Source organism: Danio rerio, chromosome 19 (genome assembly GCF_049306965.1).
Source record: "Danio rerio strain Tuebingen ecotype United States chromosome 19, GRCz12tu, whole genome shotgun sequence".
NCBI lineage: Eukaryota > Metazoa > Chordata > Actinopteri > Cypriniformes > Danionidae > Danio > Danio rerio.
Genome location: NC_133194.1, coordinates 30,120,836 through 30,137,188, shown reverse-complemented (window position 1 = coordinate 30,137,188; position 16,353 = coordinate 30,120,836). Strand labels below are relative to the sequence as shown.

Here is a 16,353-nt window from a genome sequence, read left to right as displayed (position 1 = left end):
GTGTGTGTGTGTGTGTGCGCGACGTTACAGCTGATTTTGTTCACTGAAACTGTGTGGGCTGGGAAAGGAACAGCTAGTATCTAAGAATAAATGGCGATGGTCTTTGATCACCAGAATGACACAAAGAGACCAGAGAAATTGGCCTATAAAAGTTGTCTGAGTGTGTTAGAGAATGGGAGTTGAACGGAGTGAGGGAATGTGGAAGGATGTTTCTACTCTGTTTCCTGTACTGTTTGTACGGATGGTGTTTCACCGTGACCTGTGTGGCTTTGCTGCCATGGCAAAGCACATTTCCCAGAATCCTCCACTGTCAGCTTGCTTGGCTCATCATATATGGCTTTCCGCTTTAAAATGTCATATTTCCTTTGCCAAAAAAAAAAAAAAACTCTGGCAAAGTTTGTCTGTGCAGTATAATTCCACAAGGTTTTTTTATTGTAATGTGATCATTTTTATTTGAATTTTTTTTTTTACATTCTGCATTTAGATATGGGTTTTATGTTGTTATTTCACAAAAACAAACATTACTTTCTTATCAATCCATTCAAGAAACAGCCAGTTCTGATGCTGACAGCTTTCCTGCAACATGTGCTTCTATAGAAGCTTTTCTCATCTCCATGTTGTCCAAAAAGGTCAGCATGTTGATTAATTGAACATTTTCTTTGGACATTAGCAGTGAAAATATTCTTAAGTCAAGACTATACGGCATGCGTCGATGTAGAAACTGACCTTTAAACATAACAGCAATACGCAATAGAGCAAAATGTGTGACAACTTGCCCCGCCCTCCCATGTGTGTTTATACAGTAGAGATAAAAATTAGGGAGGAACCTATAATTTCCTAAATTTCCAAGTCATTATTGAATTAGGTTTGAAATTGATTAAAATAACAGTATTAATTTGACTGTTTCCTTTAATTCTTAGATTTAAAATAAAGGACAAATACTGGTATTTTTTTTTAAATGGGATGACTGCGGGGTAGAATTATTATTATTATTATTATTATTATTATTAAATTATACCTCATGAGGAAACCTAACTATTTTACGTTTTGTCAGTTTCGGTCATACGAAAATGTACGGTTTTTTAAAAGGTGGCGTGGCATCAAAGCCCACCCCTAAATCTAATTGTCAGTGGGGGATGAACAAATGATACTAAATTGAATGAATGAGATTGTACAAAATTGTATGATCTAGCCAAAAAAGTCAAAAGTTGCCTTGAAATAGTGTTAGAGAATCCCAGGAAAAACAAGACTGTTGACTGGTATGTTATGCATTAGGGTGTAATGGTGCATGAATTCACAGTTGGGTCATGTCATGTACTCTGAATACAGTCAGTCTAGATGTGCCAACCACAGAGATAGGTAAAAAAAAAAAATACTACTATGGCTGAACAGTATATATTTTTTGCATCAATATCTCAATGTTTGGATCTGCAATAGCCACATCGTAAGATTAGATTATTTATTAAAGATTTAAAAGATAAAGATATTATTAAATAGTAGTTTGAATATTATTTATACAATGATGACCTTGCTATTTTACATTTGATTTCTGTACTTGAATAGCGTTTGACTGCCCAGAAAACCATAAAACAGTTTATTTATTTTGCTTGTAATTTATTATAATTTTACATCATAGAAAAATACTTAAGTCATCTCAGTCATTATAAATTAAAGAAATCTTTCCAAATAGAGCTAATTAAATTATCTGGTAAAATTATATTCATATCGTAATATACTGTATATCGTAGCCAGGGCCCTCAGAGATACTATTAGGGGCCCACCAGACAACAAAACTAATTTACAATTTACATTTACAAATGAAGTTATGTGTAATAAAATTAAATGACACAGAGAAAAGTATTGAAAACATGAAGAAAGGGAGATGTGGAAAGGCAGTGAAAGCCCAGACAGCAGCTGAAATCTCTCAGTGGTTATTCAGCAAACCTCTGCCTTTCATCATTGTAAACTATCATCAGCTGCTTCAGTTTCAGCAAGACAATGATCTAAATAACAGCCAAGGAAACTCCGAAATGGTTTCAGAGAAAGAAATTCAAGCTGTATGTAAAAGGGGCGCTCAGGGGTAAGCCCTCAACCCCTAAGACAACTGATTACAAAATCACATCACTCAAAGCAAATAACCAACACACTAGACTAAGATGGTTTCCGACGGCAACACTCGTAGATGGTTTGAGGACCTGTACGAATCATACAGAGGCAGCGCGCATGAATGAAGCAGCGCACATGAATTGGCCATAGAGGATATGGAGTCCGAAGTGCTTGCGTCCGATGTCCAACACACGCATGCGTAGGAATACGGGTTCAGAATAAGGCCAGATGCCACTCAAATTACAGCAAAGCAGCAGCTAGCAGACTCTGCAAAACAACAACATTCCTTAAAACTCTTTTCCCTTTTTTCTTTACGTTTACTCTTACACACAAAACTTACCTTTGAAATAAACTCTACATTACGCACATAAATCAGCCGCGCACAATCAGGTTAATTTCCGACCGCCACCACTATCCTTAAAAGAAAAATACACTCATGTAAACTTAATAATCCGTTCCATTTTACTCACTGTTTCCAACATGCTTTACTCAATGGAGGGCTAGTGGAGAGACTCCCATCAACAAGTCCAAACAACAGAATGCCAACCGGAGATGGAGCGTGCACCTGCTCATATAAAGCCTTGACGTGATTAGCACGCAACGCACGCACCTAAAGGGTCCACCTACCACATGTAGAATGGCCCAGCCAATCACCTCACTTGAATCGAAAATATAAAATAACGATCAGATTAGATAGACGAGACCCACAAAATCAACAAAATATTTACACTCTGTTGAAGTCTTTGGAAAAAATCACACCTGAACAAATCATGCAACTTCATTCTCCACATGAGAGGCATCTTTAAGTTACTAATAAACCTTTTATATAAAGTATTAAATAGATTTCAGTAGTTCAGTGCTAATTTAAACAAAATTTTCAGATTTTTTTATTTTATTTTTATGTTTGTATTGTTTTGGTTTTTACAAATTCTGGCTCAATTCAATGTCATCAGCTCTTTGAGATATAATATTTCCAGGAAAAAAACATGACGTGTCCAATACTTATTTCCCCCACTGTATATACTGTAGTTTCACTAAGTCTCTCTTTAAACTTAGCTTTATAAATATCTTTTTGTCTATGCTGAAAGGTACAGAGTGCACTTTTCTCGTCTGCTTTTTTCCGACTGCCTTACTAACCAGTCTTGTATAACTCTTAAATAATAATTCATGCCCACCTTTCTATCGATTTTCCAGAACCCTTTTATTATTATTTTTCTAAGCAGATCTCAAGCAGATATGTTTTTCAGGCCAGACCTAAACACAGCACATGTAACCAAGGCAACACTCAAGTCACATGGTGCACAGGAACACAAAAATACTGGCTGTCAGGTTGTGTTCAAGAAGCAGCTTTACATTCATGAAGCATGAGTGGAAGGATGTGGATGTAATTATAAGCTTGTTGTTTAGATGTTTCTAAAAACCTTAAAAAGAGTTCTTTTTAAAGCAGCATATGTCAGGCAAATTTGATAAAAATAACAACAACTAATAATTAGCAATATATTTTCTCTGACGTTTCCTAAGATTATATGTTTTAATTTGTGAAAAAGGCATTATTTAATTAAATATGCACTTATCTGCATACACTTCTAGCAAAATAAAAATGTGAACAGTGAATGAAGTCAGGTTCAAATCCATTTGCATTTTATAAGAAAAGTTTTTTTTTACAGCGTCGATTTTGGGAAACTCTTTGCACCACTATAATAATAGTACAAATCATAATAGAAAATACTGCAAACAGCCATAAAAAAGGGTGAAATTCTTATAAAATAAGCTTCTGAGATCCAAAAAACAATGTGGTGGAGATATTATTTGTTTTGATATTTTTTATTATATTTAATGCTGTATTGTAAGTCAAATCCAACAACAGAAACACTTAAAAGACTATTTTGCACAAATTTTATAGATTTTTTTTTTTGCATCAAATAAAAAAGCCCAAAATCCTGCAATTGACAGGTGCATGACTATTTGAAATTTATTGCATGAATAATACATTATTATTATTATTATTATTATTATTATTATTTCTATATTTTTTGCTTGGTGAGCTCATCAGTAATAACATACACTAAACTACATACTAGGGTTGTAACGGTATGAATTTTTCACGGTATGATAATCGTCTAAAACAATACCACGGTTTGACGGTTTCGCGGTATACGGTATGTTACAAATGTTACAAAATAATAGAACAGTGAAGCAAATTTGACTTTTTCCAAATAATATATTTTTAGTTACTATAAACAACACCACTTACAATTAACAAATAAAAATAAGAAAATAATAAATAATGTGTCAAAGTCCAAATAAACATGGTGCAAATCCTCAGTAAAAAATAGATATAAATATTTACTATACTATAAATAGTTACATAACAAAACTAGATTCAATATGGAACATCCTTAGGTTTTATGTGCCAGCATGGATATGGTTGTCTATCGATATGGATTTGGATATGGTTGTCTGCAATGCAGACAAACAGCTGCATCTTCATTTGCGTCTTTTGAAAACAGCAAGAGCAGCAGTTCGTCTTTGCTGTGTCACTGTTTTGTCATGTTTCTGTGCTGCTGTGCATGCAAAAGTACTTAGTATGAGAATTATTTCATGAAAAACTTTTTTTTTTTTGCGTTTTATTTAGCCGCGCATAAATGTATGCCTATCTCTCATTCAGTGTTGTTCAAAAAGCTTGGTCCACAAACAAAAGCGAAACCTATGCTTATTGGTTGTGATATAGCGAGTTTGAACCAATCTGGGCATGGAGGAGGGACAATGCATCAATGTATCATGTCTGATTTGTCCGGAGACACAGTGACGAGCGTTTCTTTGTCAAATCAGCGTTGTCAAATGTTGATGACGTAACCGCACTGATTCCGGAGCCTCTGAAAGTCCGCAAATGTTATGTGATACAGCACTGGAAAGCTGAGATTCTCTTCTTTATGCCAATCTTTGAATTGTATGAATCGGATCAGCGGATCAAAAGTTATTAAACATTTAATAGCAATACTTATTTTTAGCCGCGGGCGGCTGTCTCGGTCTTTAAGGGTTAAAACCGTTGATATGCAATTGTTCATGGTATGATAATCGTGCACGTTCAAATCGTGGTAAACCGTCATACCGGTATATTGTTACAACCCTACTACATACAGTACATAGGTACATACCCAAACACACATTTATCCATACATATATTTACCATTCTTATTACAGTAAAGCGAGAGTATTGCAGATGACTTATGTACTTGCATTATTCCAGTTTTTCCAAAGAATGTTCAAATCTAGAGAAGTAAGCAATTTTAACTATGGACCTTTTTCACAAGACTGTTATGACCCGTTTAACCCTTATGTATAATCATTGGGGATGTTTTCATCCACTCAGCGGTGATTTTGAGTCTTAATCTGGCCATAACATTTTCTGTGTTTCAGCCAGCTGAATGATTTTGGTGGCACATCTTATTTTGACAGATATTTTGAGAAAATGCTTTAAAATGTTTTATTTTTTATTTTTTTATTTAACTATAAACTCTGGGCAAATTTAGAACCCTTTTGTTATGTCCGGGATAAAAACATCTACTAAATTAAACTGCTGTAAAAAAATGCATCAGATAAATATTTTATCAACCTCAGTCCTGATCAAAACTACTAAATTGCCTTGAAAATTACAGGAATTTAACTCTTTAAATACCGAATTCATAAATGATGTCACTGATTTGGTGAAAACACATCCAAAATGACGTATATTCAATATAAAAAGTAATTGTGGACTGGATTTTTTGTGGACGTGAACCTTTTATCAAAGTCTTGGACATGTGAAACAACAATGCCTTTGATGCATTGTTTTTGATTCATTTTCTTTTGTTTACCCTAATTTACTCTTGGTGGCTGTTTTTGCCACATTGACTTCCATTATAAGCACATTTTTTTATTGTAAAACTATGACACCATAATCATGTATTTTTGATTGTTGGTGGTTTTCCCTGTTGGGAAGAGGTAAAATGTTATTTTTTACTGTTGATCATCAGTTGGCACCATTAACCCTTTAGATAGGCCTGTGCAAAAAATGCTTAGTTTCTGGATTGTATATGAAGTATTACAGCAAATTAAAGTGTATGTGTGTCTGAGTGTGTGAGAGTGACCTTTATGCACTTACCTTGATGTGTCTGAAAAAATCAAAATATGCATCTCAGCTCAGAACTACTTGGAGTAAACAAAAACAAAGACTGTGTATTGGGAAGAGGTCAAATTTGTCATTTTGACTGTTGATCATCAGTTGGCACTATTGGCCCTTTAGATAGCCCTGTGCAAAGAAAGCTTAGTTCCCCTTCGGGGGGAACTTCAGCACTATAAGTGGATTTGATTTGTAAAATCCACGCATTGGGAGGTTCGGTTCAGAAGCTACTCGTCTGAAAGAGTATTGAACGGGCCAATTAAGAATGAATTGGCAGCGCAAGCCTGCGCAGGTGAGAGGCATAAGCAATCAACTGAGTATATAAGCTCACCTGGCGCCAGCAGACGCTATCCTTTTCGCTTCAGAGACTTTCTGATCGAGTCGATGAGGGTTCCTCCTGCTGTGACCAGCGATTCTGAGCGAACGAGAGCATTCTCCCGGTCCAGAGTGTGTACACGCAGTGGCAGACGGTCGAGCTGGGTTTCTCCCTTGCCTGGCGTTCTTTGGGTCCGGTCCTCCAGAGCGGTGCGTATAAAGTTGCAAACTTCACAGAAAGAGCAACACAGTCGTGCAGCACGTCCTTATCAGGACGGCGCTCCGACTGTGCGTTTCTGGATGCGGTGGTTTCCTGTCCTCGGATGATGGGCGCGGGCACTGCGTTACATGTCTGGGGGTCCAGCATGTTAATGCGCTGCTCGCGGGCAGTTCATGTCGTCATTGCGATGCCATGACTGTTGCGCAAGATCGCGGTTAGCCTTTGCAAAAGGGTGAACCACCCCAGTTGTCCCCTGCTCTGCAGCGGGCACTCGGGCAGATCTGAGGGTTTCAGCGAGAGATAATCCGTCGCCCACGGGCCCGCGGACCTCCCGCTCCTCTAAGCGCTCCATCCAAGCTTCGGGCGGGGGAAGCGATCCGTCTAACAGATGGTAGCCCTTACGCCCGATGACACCGGAGACCAGATGTCCACCGCGGCATCGGAGGGTGGGCTTTCATTGTCCGATGATGATCCAGACCCGCTCGCCCCCTTCGGGCTGGTGAGCGCTGTCACTACGGATCCTGAAACGGACATGTTAGCCGTGCTTTCCCGGGCTGCTTCGGCCGTGGGTTGGAGATGGTTTATCCCCCAGCTCCGCGGCCGGACCGACTAGAGGGGCGTTCCCTTCTTCCCGGAGGTGCACAGTAGGCTCACGCGGTCTTGTAAAGCACTTTTTTTCTGCTCGTGCTGCGTGTTCCTCCACCCTAACCACTCTTGACGGTGAAACAGCCAGGGGGTATGTGGCGATTCCTCAGGTTGAGTGCGCGATGGCGGTAAATCCGCGCGGCGCCTCTTCTTGGCGGGGTCCGCCTCGTCTCCCATCCAAAGCCTGTAAGTTATCTACCTCCCTCGGAGCTAGAGCTTACATAGCTGCGGGCCAGGCTGCTTCCGCCTTGCATGCGATAGCCACCTACCAGCGCTACCAAGCGCAGGCGCTGGCCGAGCTGCACGAGGGTGGGTCCAACCCAGGCTTACGAGCTTCGCACCGCCGCCGACTTAGCTCTTCGGACTACTGAGTCCGCTGCGTGTGCGTTGGGGAGGACGATGTCCACATTAGTGGTCCAGGAGCGCCACCCCTGGCTGATATGCGCAAAGTCGACAAAGTCCGCTTTCTTGACTTCCCCATATCCCCAGCCAGGTTCGGCGACACTGTCTGTGAATTCACCCAGGAATTCAAGGCGGTGAGAGAGCAGTTGGTGGGTGATGTCTTATCGGCGGTCCGTAGCCCGCTCCGCCCGCCGTGCCATTCATACCTGCTCCTCGCCGAAGGCGCCCGCCTACGAGAGCTGCTCCGCCCCCGCACACGCCTCAGGCGAAGCGAGCGCGTCGGGCACCTCGGAAGCAGGCAGCCCCCCTGCCCAGAACGCCGCTAAGTCCGGCAACGGACCGCGAAGCGCCCCTGGGACAGGCCATCTGGAGAAGAGGGAACTTGCTCTTTCCCCGCTGGAGGGCGGGGCCCCATTTCCAACGGCACTTTTTACTGCCATGAAAACATTATGAAAGGGCACTTTTCACTTCCCCAGATGTGACAGCCCGAAATCTGCCAGTCTGGGACGCTATGCTTTCTAGCTTGCAGATTCGGTGCGTTTCGCCAGTGGCTCACGAGCGCTGGGAGGACGGTCTCCTTTCTCCCACCCCTCGAGCCTCCCCTCCGGAGCTCGGGTTTGGAGTGAGAGCAAATATCTCACCTCCAGCTTTTCCGTGGGACCCGCGAGCTTCCCGGATCAGCACACCCACTCCGCGCTGCCCCACTGCTGGTACGTCAGCGATTGTAGCGATGAGTCCATTAGCGAGAGCTCTGCCTGCCTGGTTAGCGCGGGCCAGCTCTTCGCGGTGGCTCATACGCACAATCAGACTCGGCTATGCGATTCAGTTCGCGAAACGGCCCCCCAAGTCACGGGTGTGTATTCACCAGGGTCAGCCCCCTGTCCGCCCCTGTCTTGCGAGAGGAGATTGCTGTCCTCCTGGCGAAGGATGCAATCGAGCCGCTCCCTCCAGCCGAGATGGAGAGTGGGTTTTACAGCCCACGCTTCATCGTGCCCAAAAAGAGCGGTGGGTCACGGCCAATCCTAGATCTGCGCGTTTTGAACCGCTGCCTGCACAAGCTGCCGTTCAGAATGCTCACGCAGAAGCGCATCCTCCGGTGCGTTCGTCCTCTGGGTTGGTCTGCAGCATTAGACCTGATGGACGCGTATTTCCATGTCTCCACTCTTCCTCGCCACCGACAGTTTCTGCGGTTTGCGTTTGAAGGTCGAGCTTGGCAATACAAAGCCCTCCCCTTCGGGCTCTCTCTGTCTCCGCGGGTCCTCACCAAGCCCGCGGAGGGTGCCTCAGCGCCCCTTCGGCTCGCGGGCATCTGCATACTCAATTTCTTTACGACTGGCTGATTTTTGCCCTCTCTCGGAGCAGTTGATTATGCACAGAGACAAAGTGCTCTGGCACTTCCACCTGTGGGGGTTTCAGGTCAACCGAGAAAAGAGCAAACTCGCCCCCGTGCAGAGGATCTCTTCTCTCGGGCTGGAGCTGGACTCGGTCACCATGGCAGCGCGCCTCTCCGGAGAGCGCGCTCAGCTGATGCTGTACTGTCTGAGAGAGCTCGACAGTAAAATAGTGGTCCCACTGAAACTATTTCAGAGGCTCCTGGGGCATATGGCATCCGCAGCCGCTTCATGCCGCTCGGATTATTCTATATGAGACCACTTCAGCACTGGCTTCACGATCGAGTCCCCAGACGCGCATGGCACGCGCGCGCACACCGAGTCTCTGTTACTGCGCTGTGTGGCCGCGCCCTCAGCCCTTGGAGCGACCCCTCGTTCCTACAGGCCTGGGTGTCTCTAGAACAGGCGTCCAGTCTTGTTGTCGTTTCAGCAGACACTTCCAACACGGGCTGGGGGGCTGTGCGTTGCGGGCATGCGGCTGCGGACCTGTGGAAAGGTACCCAGTTGCATTGGCATATCGCCTGGAGCTGTTGGCAGTGTTCCTCGCTCTCCACCGTTTTTTTCCGGTGCTGGAGCGGCAACACGTGCTGGTCAGGACGGACAGTACGGCGGCGGTGGCGTATATCAGCCGTATAGGGGGTATGCGCTCTCGCCGCATGTCTCAGCTCGCCCGCCGTCTGCTCCTCTGGAGTCATCCGCGGCTGAAATCGCTGCACACCATTCATATTAAGGCAAGCTCAACCGTGCAGCCGATGCGCTCTCACGGCAGCCTTGCGTCCTGGAGAATGGAGACTCCACCCCGAGTCTGTTCAGCTGATATGGGCGCGATTCGGGGAAGCCCAGATCGATCTGTTGCTTCCCCCGAGATCGCTCATTGCTAGTTGTTCTTTCCCTGACCGAGTGCTCTCGGCACGGATGCACTGGCTTACAGCTGGCCTCGGGGCACGCGCAAATACGCGTTTCCCCCAGTGAGCCTGCTCGCGCAGTTACTGTGCAAGGTCAGGGAGGACGAGGAACAGGTTGCTGGTTGCGCCCCTCTGGCTCAACCGGACCTGGATGTCAGAGCTCTCCCTCGCGATAGCCCTCCCCTGGCAGTCCCTTCGAGAGAGCACCTACTCTCTCAGGGACAGGGCACCACCTGGCACCCTCGCCGATCTTTGAAGAGATTTTAGACGCGAGGAAGACTTAGGTAACCTCCGATTGCGGTGGCTAATACCGTCACTCGGGCTAGAGCCCCCTCCCCGAGCGCGCCTATGCCCTGACGTGGAGTCTATTCACTGAATGGTGTGTCTCTCGCTGAGAAGACCCCCGTAATTTGCCAGATCAGCGTTGTGCTTTCTTTACGCCGAGAGAAGCTGGAGAGCAGGCTGTCGCCCTCCACACTCAAGGTTACGTGGCTGCCATCTCCGCTCTCATAACGCGGTGGCTGGCAGCACCGTGGGAACGCATAACCTCATCATCCGGTTCCTCAGGGGCGTTAAGCGAATTAATCCATCCCGCCCCCTCTCATGCCCTCTTAGGATCTCGCCCTCGCTACACAAGCCGCGCAGATCCCTTCGATCCTCGACTCAGTATCTTTCTGTCCCTGAAGACAGCTCTGCTGGTCGCGTTGATATCGATTAGAGGGTCGGGGACCCGGAGGCATTTTTCGGTCAGTGACTCGTGCCTGTAATTGGTGGCTTCTCTCACGTCCTGAGACCCCGCCCGCGATATGTGCCCAAGGTTCCTACCACTCCGTTTTAATACGAGGTAGTGAGCCTGCAAGCGCTGCCCTCGGAGGAGGCAGACCCAGCCCTTCTTTATTGTCCAGTTCGCGTTTTGCGTATTATCCGGACCGCACTCAGAGTTTAGATCATCTGAGCAGCTCTTCGTCTGTTATAACGGTCGGCAGCAGGGAAGTGCCGTACCGAAATAAGTTCCCACTAGATTGTGGATGCCTTTCTTTCACTATCAGAGCCGAGATAAGCCGCGTCCCCCGAGAGCGCGTGCGCACTCCACTCGGAGTTTCGCATCCTCTCGAGCGCGCGCACGCGGCGCCCCTCTAACAGACTTCTGTAGAGCTGCGGGCTGGGTGACACCCAACACATTTGCAAGGTTTTACAATCTGCGAGTGGAGCCGGTTTCCTCAAGGGTATTAGGTAACCCTTGGTGATTGAGGAAACAATTCGGTAGGGTGTTGAAACACGCTTGCTGCGCCATTTTCCCTAACACGGAGATACGTGCGCCTTTTTATCTGTCAGTAAAGTTCCCCGTCAGGTGAGCCCTGCAGATTCCTCCGTGGCCCCCAGCACTGACTCAGCGGAGGAGTCACTTGCTGGCCCACTACGTTGTAGGTCTGCCCGCTGGTCAGCCCGCGTTTTGGGTAAAGGTGCCTGCTATGCGTGGTCCCCACTAGGCGATCACATATGCTTATTCCGCCACGGTTAAGTCCCCCCCCTGGGCGGACCCGTGTCTTCCCTCCCCGCTAACCACTCTTTTGCTATGCGTACTCCCCCTTTTTAGGGCTAGTCCATATGTAAATTCTGCCATCTATCCCCCCTTGGGTAACGGATGGCCTCCGCAGCGTCCTCCCTATCGGGATTGCACGCTTCCCAACGTACTGTCGTATTTTCCTAGAATTATCTAGATGCTCACGACTTCCCAAAAAATATATCTAAATCCGTAAAACTTCTGTTGAAGTAGGATAAATTAGGGCCAGGGACACGTTGGAGGACCGCGCCCCCCATGATGCGGGTGCGTCACGCTTGCTTGACTATCTCCTCATCGGGGGTGTTGGTAAGGTGCAGTCATTATGGCGCTTTCAATGGGCTCCCAATGCGTGGATTTTACAAATCAAATCCACTTATAGTGCTGAAGTTCCCCCCGAAGGGGAACGTTCGAGGTTACTAAAGTAACCCTTCGTTCCCCGAGGAGGGGAACGGAAGCACTATACTCCGTCGCCATAATGACTGTCCCTTAGCTGTTGAAAGTCTCTTCAGCTTAAAAAGGATAGCGTCTGCTGGCGCCAGGTGAGCTTATATACTCAGTTGATTGCTTATGCCTCTCACCTGCGCAGGCTTGCGCTGCCAATTCATTCTTAATTGGCCCGTTCAATACTCTTTCAGACGAGTAGCTTCTGAACCGAACCTCCCAATGCGTGGATTTTACAAATCAAATCCACTTATAGTGCTTCCGTTCCCCTCCTCGGGGAACGAAGGGTTACTTTAGTAACCTCGAACGTTTCTGGAGTTTATATGGAGTACAAACTAACAGCAAATTAAACTGTGTGCATGTGTGTCTGTGAGTGTGTGAGAGTGTGAGAGTGACCTTTACACTCTTACCTTGATGTGTCTGAGCAAATCAAAATATGCATCTCAGCTCTCAGAACTACATGAAGTAAATAAAAACAAAGACTGTGTATTTATACACCCTCAAATACCACATCAAAAACCAATCAGCAACCGTGGTTTGGTTTATTTTTACCTTTTTGCAGTGGGAGGAAACCAGGGAACCCGGGAGGAAACCCATGTGAGGATGTGGAGAATGTGTAAACTCCGCACAGAAACGTCAGCTAGCTTGGTAAGGACTAGAACCAGTGACGTTCTTGCTGTGAGGCTACAGTGCTAACCACTGGGCCATCGTGTCACCCATCTAGGATAGGAAGAGGAGGAGTAGGGGTGGAAGGGGGGATTCTTCAAAATGAAGATGGCTGTTATATAGAACCTAGGGTATTTATAGTGGTTTAGGAATCGTCTGATTGGTGAATTATAAATTGGATAATGCGGGACCAGCATAAGCACGTGATCCTCTCGAAATTAGTTTAAAAATAAAATTCACAAATCAATGGAAGTGAAGTTCGCTGTCCTGACACACAGCCCCTTTCACACAGTGATATCGGTAAATATATGGAAAATTTTTGGAAAGACTTTACCGGTATATTCAAAAAAGCGCTGTTCACACAGGCGAGGAAGTTACGGAATTTTTCCGGAAAAGAGCATTCACACATCCATTCCAAAATACCGGTAAATTCTGACATCATTACCCAGAAATGAGCTCTAAACAGCTACCCTTGTATTTGTAAACATTTGACTACATCACAAACTCTGTGGATGGATCAGTATTGTGAACAACTTCGATGAAAACATATAGAGAAACACTTTCGCATGTTGAGATGTACATGATATGGGTGTGTGCTGGCGCTCATGGGCTGTTTCATGGGCACCAGCAAAGCTTGAAGGTAAACAAACAACGGCTTATCATAAGCATCATATCGATAATTATTTACACAGTTGGCATTAAGATGAACATATAAACGTTATCTGACTAACTTCTAGCAGTTAAATGTGTCTGGAAAAATGTTCAAAGGCTTTTTTCATAAACCACGCGGACGTAAATGCGTCTGACTGTTCTGATTGGCTAAAGCAGACGTCTCACATCAGCACGTTCTAGACATGCACGCCCTCTTTCCGGCAATCTTCCTTTTGCATTCACACAGCGCAGCATTCCGGCAAATTACCGGTAATGTTTCATCTTCTCTATCCGGAAAATAGCCAGAACGAAGTATTCTCAAAAAGGGCCTGTTCACACAAACACACCTTGTGTGAAAGGTGTGTATGTGTGCAAGGGGCTAAAGCTACCAACAGTGTATTTGAATGGTTCTAAGGTTGGGGTTAGGGATTGGGGTGGGTTAGGGTGATATTACAGCCTCATATCACACCACTTGACCCCAACAATTATGCAGGTATAGTTTACAATCTGATAGGTAGCATATTTTGTCATAGAAATGGAGAGGGTGCTCGCTGCAGAGCCATTTGAGGAGAGCTGAGCTCCAGCGAGGGGGAGCATGAGCTGTCGCTCCTCCTCCTGTAAGCTGTTTTAATGCGTACACCAACCCCATCCCTAACCCTACCCCCAGTGACATCACTCGTAGAAGAAGTGAAAAAAGGTGGAGCTCAAGCTTAAGCTCCCCCTCGCTGGAGCTCAGCTCTCCTCAAATGGCTCTGCAGCGAGCACCACTTGTAGAAATGTGCTACTTTTTAAATGAGAGGTAGGAAAAACTGAAAGGGTAGGACAAATCAACATTCATTGATTCACTCATTCAGTTTTCTTGATCAGGGGTCGCCACAGTGGAATGAACCACCAACTATTCTAGCATATGTTTTAAGCAGCGGCCACCCTTCTGGCTGCAATCCAGTAGTGGGACGCATGTATTCATATTCACACATACACACACACACACACACAACACACACACACACACACATTATAGCCTATTTTGTTTACCCAATTCACCTGTACCACATGTCTTTGGACTTGAGGGGAAAACCGGAGCACCCGGAGGAAACCCAAGCAACCATAGGGACAACATGCAAACTCAGCACAGAAATGCCATCTAACCCAGCTGAGACTTGAACCAGCAATCTTCTTGCTGTGAGGCAACAGTGCTAATCACTGACCAACCGTGCTGCCCTGACAAATCAACAGAACACTGGAAATCTTAATCTAGCAATATTGTTATACCATATTTAATATACTATAATAAACTGACATTGCACTCACTCTTACATGAAAGAATAAGGTCAATAGTCCTTATAATGAATCATTATTGCCTGTTATTAAACCAATCAAAGTAGTATAATTTGCTAACGTAAAAAAAAATTGCCTGTAGTTTCTTGCCGTAAAATCGACTAAACCCTTTCACAACAGTCAGTCCTCCAAACAGAAGGAGAGCTTCATTAAAACCAACCTTAACGACCCTTCACATTCAACACTAGCAGTTAATCAAGCGTTCCGTGCTTTCATTAGACACGTTATGACCTCTTTATGTTGCAAGAGCTTCAGGTCGTACTTTGTTTGTTAGAGCCTTTAAAGGCTGCTTTACTACTGATGTGCCCCTCAAACAAAGGTCTCGAGTTAATCGGAGGCTGAAAGAAAGAAAAAAGAGAGTTAGAGGGTTACATCTGTCTGGGTCATGGTTGTGGAGATGATGTCAGATGCCTGTGTTTTGTAATTAAGCTATGGTTCCCAATAGACCGGCTCTTGTAAGACTGGCCTCTTCCTAGTGCTTTGGTGATTACAGGGAGAGGAATAACTTAAGGCTACTCTCGGAGGAGCTGTCCTATAAAACCTTCCCAGCGAGGTTCAGGTGTGTCTCATGGCAGGTAGACTGGCCTTTAAATAGCATATGCTTGAACAGAGAGAGATGGAGAGAGGGAAAACGTGTGCTTTCTGTGGTTAATATCACTTGTGAGCAGAATATGTTATTGTGCCATTTCCAAACAAGCTGCAATTTTGTCAAATTGGTGTGAAAACATGGTTTAATTTTGTGTTTTTAGGATGCATGCAGTACATCGCTGCTAAAATTACATTTATTTTTATCACAGTATGCTGTTTAAAATAAAAAAGTTGTTCTTTTTATTTATTATTATATATATTTTTTGCATTATATATTTTTACCATGACATAGAAAAACATGTCCACTGAAATGTCATTAAGTAAATAGCTTATTTAGCAATATATATATATATATATATATATATATATATATATATATATATATATATATATATATATATATATATATATATATATATATATATATATATATATATATATATATATATTTAAAAGGAATAGTTCACACAAACATTAAACCTGGTAACCATTGACTGCCATGGTATTGTTGTAACATATTGGCTTATTCTGAAAACATTGCCCTATATACATTTCTGGAGATCGCATATATGTAGCCAGAGGAATGTTTGGCTGCATTTCGTCTTTAAAATGAACAAAACAGGACGTTGAGACACTGTTCCTTTTCGCGCTTACCAGCTGACCGTTTACCTCCATGTGAAAAGTTTTTACGCTGTTACCAGTTTGCCCAGTAGACCGCCACGTATGTTGGAGAACTTGAGATGGAGAGATGAGTTGACCGTGACAACAGGGTTGTCCAGTGAAGAATGATTTTGGCAGTCACAAGGGCTTTCCTTTTTCTGGATTGCGGGGTTAATGGAAGTGGGTGGGTGGGTTCATTAGTGCATTTAAAACACTTTTGGTTGGGTTTAGGGAAGGGGAAAGGTGGGGGGAATTGGTTAGTCAGTCAGTCAACAGTGGCCTCTGGTGGATTTACATGA

General features: G+C 44.4%; 1 protein-coding gene across 9 annotated transcripts in view; it reads left to right on the top strand.

The window, feature by feature from the left end:
* Nucleotides 1-16,353, top strand: part of adcy2b (adenylate cyclase 2b (brain)) — a 167,750-nt gene that overhangs the window by 57,308 nt on the left and 94,089 nt on the right. The window lies entirely within an intron of this gene.